Source organism: Camellia sinensis, chromosome 5, assembly GCF_055761805.1.
Source record: "Camellia sinensis isolate YWXY chromosome 5, ASM5576180v1, whole genome shotgun sequence".
In the NCBI taxonomy this organism is placed as follows: Eukaryota; Viridiplantae; Streptophyta; class Magnoliopsida; order Ericales; family Theaceae; genus Camellia; species Camellia sinensis.
In genome coordinates, this window is record NC_138965.1 from 48876775 (window position 1) to 48885158 (window position 8384).

Below are 8384 nucleotides of genomic sequence, written 5' to 3' on the forward strand. Positions count from 1 at the left end.
ACGTCTTCACCTCCACCTCCACAGACGTCGTCGCCTCCACCTCTAGATCTAGGATCTAGGCTCTTTGCTGTCGGGTCTTTTCCCTCTCTCTCTCTCTCTGTGTATATTGGGGAAGATGTAAGTGATAAATCTGTTCAAACCAGTGATAAATTTGTTTAAACTAGTGGTAAACCAATGATAAATTTGTTCAAACCAGTGATAAATTTGCAGTGTTGAGTTTAGGGGTAAAAATAGGAAACATTTTTTGATTTTTTTGAGTAGGACCTGTTGGGTAATAAGACCAGTCCATAGGACTTGCCCGTAACTCCCCCTTAATTTTATAAGTTTTAATTTATTAATTATTAATGTTGGAGCATTTTAGAAAATGGGGGGAAAAGAACCCAAAATTAATATTTACAAAATGAGAAAAAAATTAAAAAAGGCTCAAAAATAAATTTTTAAAGGAAAAAGAACAATTTGCAAACCGCCCGCAATCGCCTGCACATCCGCAAACCCTATCCGCACAAACCGCAGCCTGCACTGCGGGCTATTGTGGGTTGAATTTTTCCTAAACCGCATACATGTGGGCTAGTAGCAAACCGTTCAAATCCGAACCGCGACCACCCCTAGTTAAAGGTAATTTTCTGGTGTGCAAAACACGCTATATGCAACCTACATAAAATTACTTAAATTTTCACGAAATTATACAAATAATCTCATAAAAATACGTAACTTGAATACAAATTAATAGAAGTTTGTAAAAACTTACGTGATTGTTTACTTATATAAATTTGTAAAAATTTATATAATTTTGTTTAGAGTTACATACCGTAAACATTACCCACCGAAAAAATTTGGTACTGTTGTTAAGTCCTAAAATATTGTTAAAGGTGACTTTTAAAATTTCAATTCTTTATAAAATCTAACCCCAGACATTAATGAGTTAAAGACAATTCATGATGTAAAAGTTGTGGTTCAAGTAGTGGCAGAGGCAGAAACTTAAATTAGGAGGGGTACTTATTAATTACAATTTCTTTTTTTTTTTCATAACCAACAATATGAAAATAATAATATTTTTTGAATTAATATTAAGTACAAAAACTTAAATAAATTATTACAAAAGTATTTTTCTTAAAATTTTACACGTAACTTCGAATAAAATCGAAAAGAAAGTATTGTGTATAACTAGTATATCATGGATAATATAAAAGAGTCATATATTTAAGTCTTAAAATAAATTATATAATGGTAAGATAAATTAAATTTTTACAAAATTTGAGTAAAAATTTCATATAGTAGTGATATTACGTCATCATTGACATATGATATCACCAACTACCAATAAAACAACATATGAAAGGTAAACTTCACATGCAAATATAACTAACACTCTAGCAACTTTTACATATATATTGTGAGATTAATTATATTTACATATCAATAATGATGGATATTACTTTTATATTGAGATTTTTTCACAAAATTTTCATAAATAAAAATATAATTTGTTATAGTCCATTCATTTTCAATACAACAATCACTATTGATCTTATAAATTTAGAAATGCCATTAACATTATATTCTAAATATTATTTTGTTTAAAATTTTATTTATATACATATGTAAAATATATAAATAAAAAATTGGAAATCTAAAACCCAAGGGAGACATGTGATCCCTGGCCTCCATGTGGCTTACCCCACTAGGTTCAAGTTCTCATTGCAAGCGATGTGATGATGTCATAAAACGCATTTGGTTGGTTTCGACTGAGGGCTCTTTCAGGAAGCGGGTTAAAAGTTACTTCTCAATTTTTAACCCATTTTGGGTCACATCACCTCTCACATATTTTATTCACAAAAAGACAAAAAAAGTCAAAAAGTTAGCTTTTAACCAACTTCCTAAAAAACTTTATGGGTTTGTCTTGCTACCACATGCCCAATTGAATCAGCAATACATGCCAATTGTAAGAGCAACTCTTATGTCCAGTCAAGCTTTGAATACTTTTTGGGTAAATTACATTTACATTTCTTGAAATTTGAATTTAATACATATCATCCCTTAACGTTTGAGAAATTACACTGACTCTCCTGTTATTATAATTAATATCGGTATAAAAAAGACATTGAATTCATACACTCTCTTTACTTACTTTGCTTTACTTCTATTTTTTTTTTCTTTCTTTTGCTTTACTTTTTTTTTTAAATGTTATTTCCTCTGTTTTTTACCAGGAGTTGTTGCCTTTTATATAAGTAGGAGAGTTCGTGAAATAAGACTATTAACCACAGAGGTGGAAATGTAATTTCTATAATGTCAATGGATGAGATGTAATCGGACCTAACCTCAATGGGTGTCACTGTAATTTACCCATACTTTTTTTATTTTTTTTATTTTTTTGGTATTAAAGTGGGCCTAAGCCTAGAAAACAAAACTACAATAGAGATCTACGAACGGAGCCACCTCCAAGTACATCATTAGCTAACAAAGGGATGACAGTATCTGATGTGTTACAATATCTAGGAGAAAGAAAAAGAATATTATATTGAATGTTATAATAATGTATACAAGACTCTTTTATATAGGAGGAGAGAAACTTAAGTATGGTAATGAATACAATATGGTATATATGATAGACAAAATATATAATTACTATATTTAACACTCCCTCAAACTCAAGTAGGGATACCAACTTGAGTTTGGAGAGAGAAACTAAAATATGAAATAAAACTAAAAATAAAATAAAACATGGATAGATTCAAGGAAAATAGATTGCAAAGTCTAAATGGGAGAGCAAGGGTGCTTGAGATAGATCAGAGGCTGGAGCTAATGTTGGGAGACAATTTTTGATAAGGTTGTGCTGGACCATCATAAAAGAAGCTAGAAACAAAGAAATCTCAACCAGATGACAGTTTTTAGGGTTATGTTGAACCGTTGAAGAATAATTGGATGTTGAATTAGCAACCGTGACACACACATAACTTATGATGTTGTACTGAACAATGATGGCAATAGATGAAGAAATGTGCTAGGGGAGGCTTGGAATGATGATACTATTCGTAACTATTGAGTAAGAAGATAATAATTATTATTTTATATATAGATGCACTACAAAAAATTAAAGTTTTAGAGAACAAAATTTAGGGACAAAATTATTTTTTAGGGACCAAATAATTTTGTTGCAAAAAGTATCGTTATTATATTTTTAGCAACAAAAATTAGACATTAGTGATGAATTATTATCCTTTTGGGACAAAATTTTGTCTCAAAAAACAAACAATTTTGAGACTAAATTATTTTGTCCATAAAAGTCTATTTATTAGTGACATTTTTAAAATTTTGTTACTAAAAGTCTTGTTTTTGACTTTTCGGAACGACCTTTTAGCGACTATCCTCATGACGATAGAAATTGGTCCCTAAATGTCTTTTGCAACAAAATTTTCACTGTTAGAGACCAAAACATTTGGTCCCTAAAACTCTTATATGTTGTAGTGATGGTGATATTAAAAAAAATAAATAATAATAATAAACAAATGATATATAATATTTTTTTATTGAATAATTGCTTGTTAAAGGTAGGTCTGAGCATAGGGTTATCCGAACCGCTCAACCCACCCAATCCAAACCGATCCGCATACAAATGGGCAGTTTTGTAGACACAATGCGGGTGGATGCAGTTTGGAATATGCCATGATTGCGAGTTGCAGGTGGGTTGCGAGTTTAATCTGCACCTGCAAGAACCCACCCCCACTTAGACTTTTTTTTTTTTTTAAACATGGTCCATTGATTTCATTCATCCTATCCTAGATATTTTTTCCCAACACACCAAATCCTAATCTTGCAAATTTTTTTATTTTATTTTATGGGTTTGAATTGAATGAAATTTGACAACAATTTATTTTTATTTTATTATTGCATTTTGGATGAATGTAAAAGTTAATGAAGAATTATTTTTGGTAAGCTTAGGATTTTGAATGATTTTACTTTAATTGTATTGTTGAGTAGAGATAGTGAATAAGATTGATAATTCAGTTTAGGATTTTGAAAGATGTGCTTGTGTTAGTTTATGATTTGTTTTAAAAATTTAAGATTTTGAATGATTTGTTTGTGTTAGGAATTGATTTTGTTGTGTTTTTAACTTTAGGGATTTTTACAGGCCAGTCCTATTTTCAAGGGTTATTACCCAACAGGTCCTTAATGGAGACTCTTTAACCTATAGGTCCTGAACATTTTTGTTTATTCCATTTCTGCCCTCAGATTTTTATACTCAGATCTGAACATTTTTGGTGCTTCAAGGGTTATTACTCTCTCTCTTTCTCTCTCTCTCTCTGCACATTTCTCCACCAACGACCATTGGTATCTCCATTGTTGCCGACCACCGCTGCCTCCATTGTCGTCATTGCTAGTGACCTCAACCGGCATCTTCTTCCACTTTCACCATTGCTTCCATCTCCACCGACGTCTTTGCTTCCATCACCACTGATGTCTTCCCCTCCACCTCTACCTCCACCGTCGTTACTGACCACTGCCGCCTCTACCTCCATAGTCGCCGTCGTCTCCACCTCTAGATCTAGGATCTAGGCTCTTTGTTGCGGGGTCTTCTCTCTCTCTCTTTATATATTAGAGAAGATCCCAATGATAAATTTGTTTAAACCAGTGATAAATTTGTTTAAACTAGTGATAAATTTGTTTAAACCAACGACAAACGAGTGATAAATTTGTTTAAACTAATGATAAATCAGTGATAAATTTGTTTAAACCAGTGATAAATTTGTTTAAACTAGTATTAAACCGGTGATAAATTTGCAGTGTTGAGTCTAGGGGTAAAAATAGAAAACATTGTTTGATTTTTTTGAGTATGACCTGTTGGGTAATAAGGCTGGTAACTCCTCCTTAATTTTCTAAGTTTTAATTTATTAATTATTAATGTTGGAGCATTTTAAAAAATGGATGGAAAAGGGCCCAAAATAAATATTTACAAAATGAATAAATAAATAAAAAAAAAGGCTCAAAAATAAATTTTTAAAGAAAAAAGTCCAATCTGCAAGCCGCCCGTAATCTCTCTCTCATCTGCAAACCCTATTCGCACAAACCGCAGCTCGCACTGCGGGCGGTTGCGAGTTGAATTTTTCCCACACCGCATATATGTGGGCGGGTCCAAACCGATCCGCAAACTGTCCAAATCCGAACTGCGACCGCCCCTAGTTAAAGGTAATTTTTTGGTATGCAAAACACACTATATGCAACCTACATAAAATTACATAAGTTTTCATGAAATTATATAAATAATTTCGTAAAAATACGTAAGTTGAATACAAATTAATGTAAGTTTATAAAAACTTACGTGATTGATTACATATATAAATTTGTAAAAATTTATATAATTTTGTTTAGAGTTACATACTATATACATTACCCACCAAAAAAAATCCGTACTTTTGTTAAGTCCTAAAATATTGTTAAAGGTGACTTTCAAAATTTCAATTCTTTATAACATCTAACCCCAGATATTAATGAGTTAAAGTCAATTCATAATGAAAAAGTTGTGGTTCAAGCAGTGGCGGAGCTGGAAACTTAAATTAGGAGGGGCATTTATTAATTACAATTTCAATTTTTTTTTTCATAACCAACAATATGAAAATAATAATATTTTTTTGAATTAATATTAAGTGCAAAAACTTAAATAAATTATTACAAGAGTATTTCACATAAAATTTTACACTTAACTTCGAGTAAAATCGAAAAGAAAGTATTGTGTATAACTAGTATATCATGGATAATATAAAAAAAAATCATATATTTAAGTCTTAAAATAAATTATATAATGGTAAGATAAATTAAATTTTTACAAAATTTGAGTAAAAATTTCATATAATAGTAATATCACGTCATCATTGACATATGATATCACCAATTAATAGTAAAGCAACGTATGAAAGGTAAATTCCACATGAAAATATAACTAACACTCTAGTAACTTTTACATATATATTGTGAGATTAATTATATTTACATATCAATAATGATGGATATTACTTTATATTGAGATTTTCTCTCAAAATTTTCATACATAAAAATATAATTTGTTATAGTCCCTTCATTTTCAATAAAACAATCACTATTGTTCTTATAAATTTAGAAATGCCAATGACATTTTATTCTAAATATTATTTTGTTTAAAATTTTATTTATATACATATGCAAAATAAAAAAATAAAAAAAAATTGGAAATCCAAAACCCAGGAGGGCACATGACCCCCTGGCCTCCATGTGGCTTTGCCACTGGGTTCAAGTCCCCATTGCAAGCGATGTGATGATGTCATAAAACGCAAGTGGTTGGTTTCGAATGAGTCATTGCAAGCGATGTGATGATGTCATAAAACGCATGTGGTTGGTTTCGAATGAGTCATTGCAAGCGATGTGATGATGTCATAAAACGCATTTGGTTGGTTTCAACTGAGGGCTCTTTCAGGAAGCGGATTAAAAATCATTTCTCAACTTTTAACCCATTTTGGGTCACATCACCTTTCACATTGTTTACTCACAAAAAGACAAAAAAGCAAAAAAAAAGTCAAAAAGATAGCTTTTAACCAACTTTCCAAAAAACTTTATGGTTTTGTTTTGCTACTACATGCCCAATTGAATCAACAATACATGCCAATTGTAAGAGCAACTTTTATGTCCAGTCAAACTTTGAATACTTTTTGGGTAAATTACATTTACATTTCTTGAAATTTGAATTTAATACATATCATCCCTTAACGTTTGAGAACTTACACTGACTCTCCTGTTATTATAATTATTTAGATAGAATTAACGTTGGTATCAAAAAGACATTGAATTCATACACTCTTTTTACTTACTTTGCTCTACTTCTTCTGTTTTTTCTTTCTTTCTTTTGCTTTACTTTGTTTTTTAATTTTATTTTTTATTTTTAAAATGTAATTTCCTTTATTTTCTACCAAGAGTTGTTGCCTTTTATATAAGCAGGAGAGTTTGTGAAATAAGACTATTAACCACAGAGGTGAAAATGTAATTTCTATAATGTCAATGGATGAGATATAATCGGACCAAACCTCAGTGGGTGTAAGTGTAATTCTTTTTTTTTGGGTAAGTGGTGTAAGTGTAATTCACCCATACTTTTTTATTTTTTTGGTATTAATGTGGACCTAAGCCTAGAAAACAAAACTACAATAGAGATCTATGAACGGAGCCACCTCCGAGTACATCATTAGCTAACAAAGGGATGACAGCATCATATGTGTTACAGTATCTAGGAGAGAGAAGAAAAATATTATATTGAATGTTATAATGATGTATACAAGACTCCTTTATATAGGAGGAGAGAAACTTAAGTATGATAATGAATATAATATGGTATATATGATAGACATAATATATAATTACTATATTTAACACTCTCCCTCAAACTCAAGTAGAGCTACCAACTTGAATTTGGAGAGAGAAACTAAAATATGAAATAAAACTAAAAATAAAATAAACATGGATAAATCTAAGGCAAATAGATTGCAAAGTCTAAATGGGAGAACAAGGGCGCTTGAGATAGATTAGAGGCCAGAGCTAATGTTGGGAGACAGTTTTTGATGAGGTCGTGCTGGACTATCATAAAGGAAGCTGGAAACAAAGAAATCTCAACCAGATAACAATTTTTAGGGTTATGTTGGACCGTTGAAGAATAATTGGATGTTGAATCAACAAACGTGGCACATACATAACTTATGATGTTGTGCTAGACGATGATGACAACAGATGAAGAAGTGCGCTAGGGGAGGCTTGGAAGGGAACCATGCGCGCCAAGAGACAGCTTGGAAAGGAACAAAAATGCACCAAGGGGATAGATTAGGAAGTGCGCCAAGGGTGCGACTTAGAAAGTGCACCAAGAGAGGCAACTTAGTTAGTGCGCCAAGGGAAGCAGCTTAGGGAGTGTGCTAAGGGGGCGGTTTAGGTAATACGCCAAAGAGGGCGGCTTGGGTGGTGTGCCAATGGGGCAACTTTGATGGTGCACTAAGGAAGGTGGCTTAGGTGGTACAAGGTTGAAAAGGGATGATGATTAAAATAATAATAATAAAATAAAACAAAACAAAAATTGGATTTTTATTATTATTTTATATTGTGAAGTGGAAGATGACTTGTAAAAGAAAGAGAAGAATTGGGTTTGAAAAGATGGAGAAGTAGACCGAAGGAAAACAAATCCTTGGTGATTGAAAAAAATGGGACTAGCCCATGTGATTGAACAAAAGCAAAATGGCAGCAAAGCCAATGAGAAAGACGGTATGATATAAAAGAAGGGCCACTGAAAACATATGACAAAGTGGTCGAAGTTGTAGGCAGCCACAAAGCAGTAGGCCACCAGATTAGGTGGCGGAGACAAAAGAGTTGAAGCTGTAAAT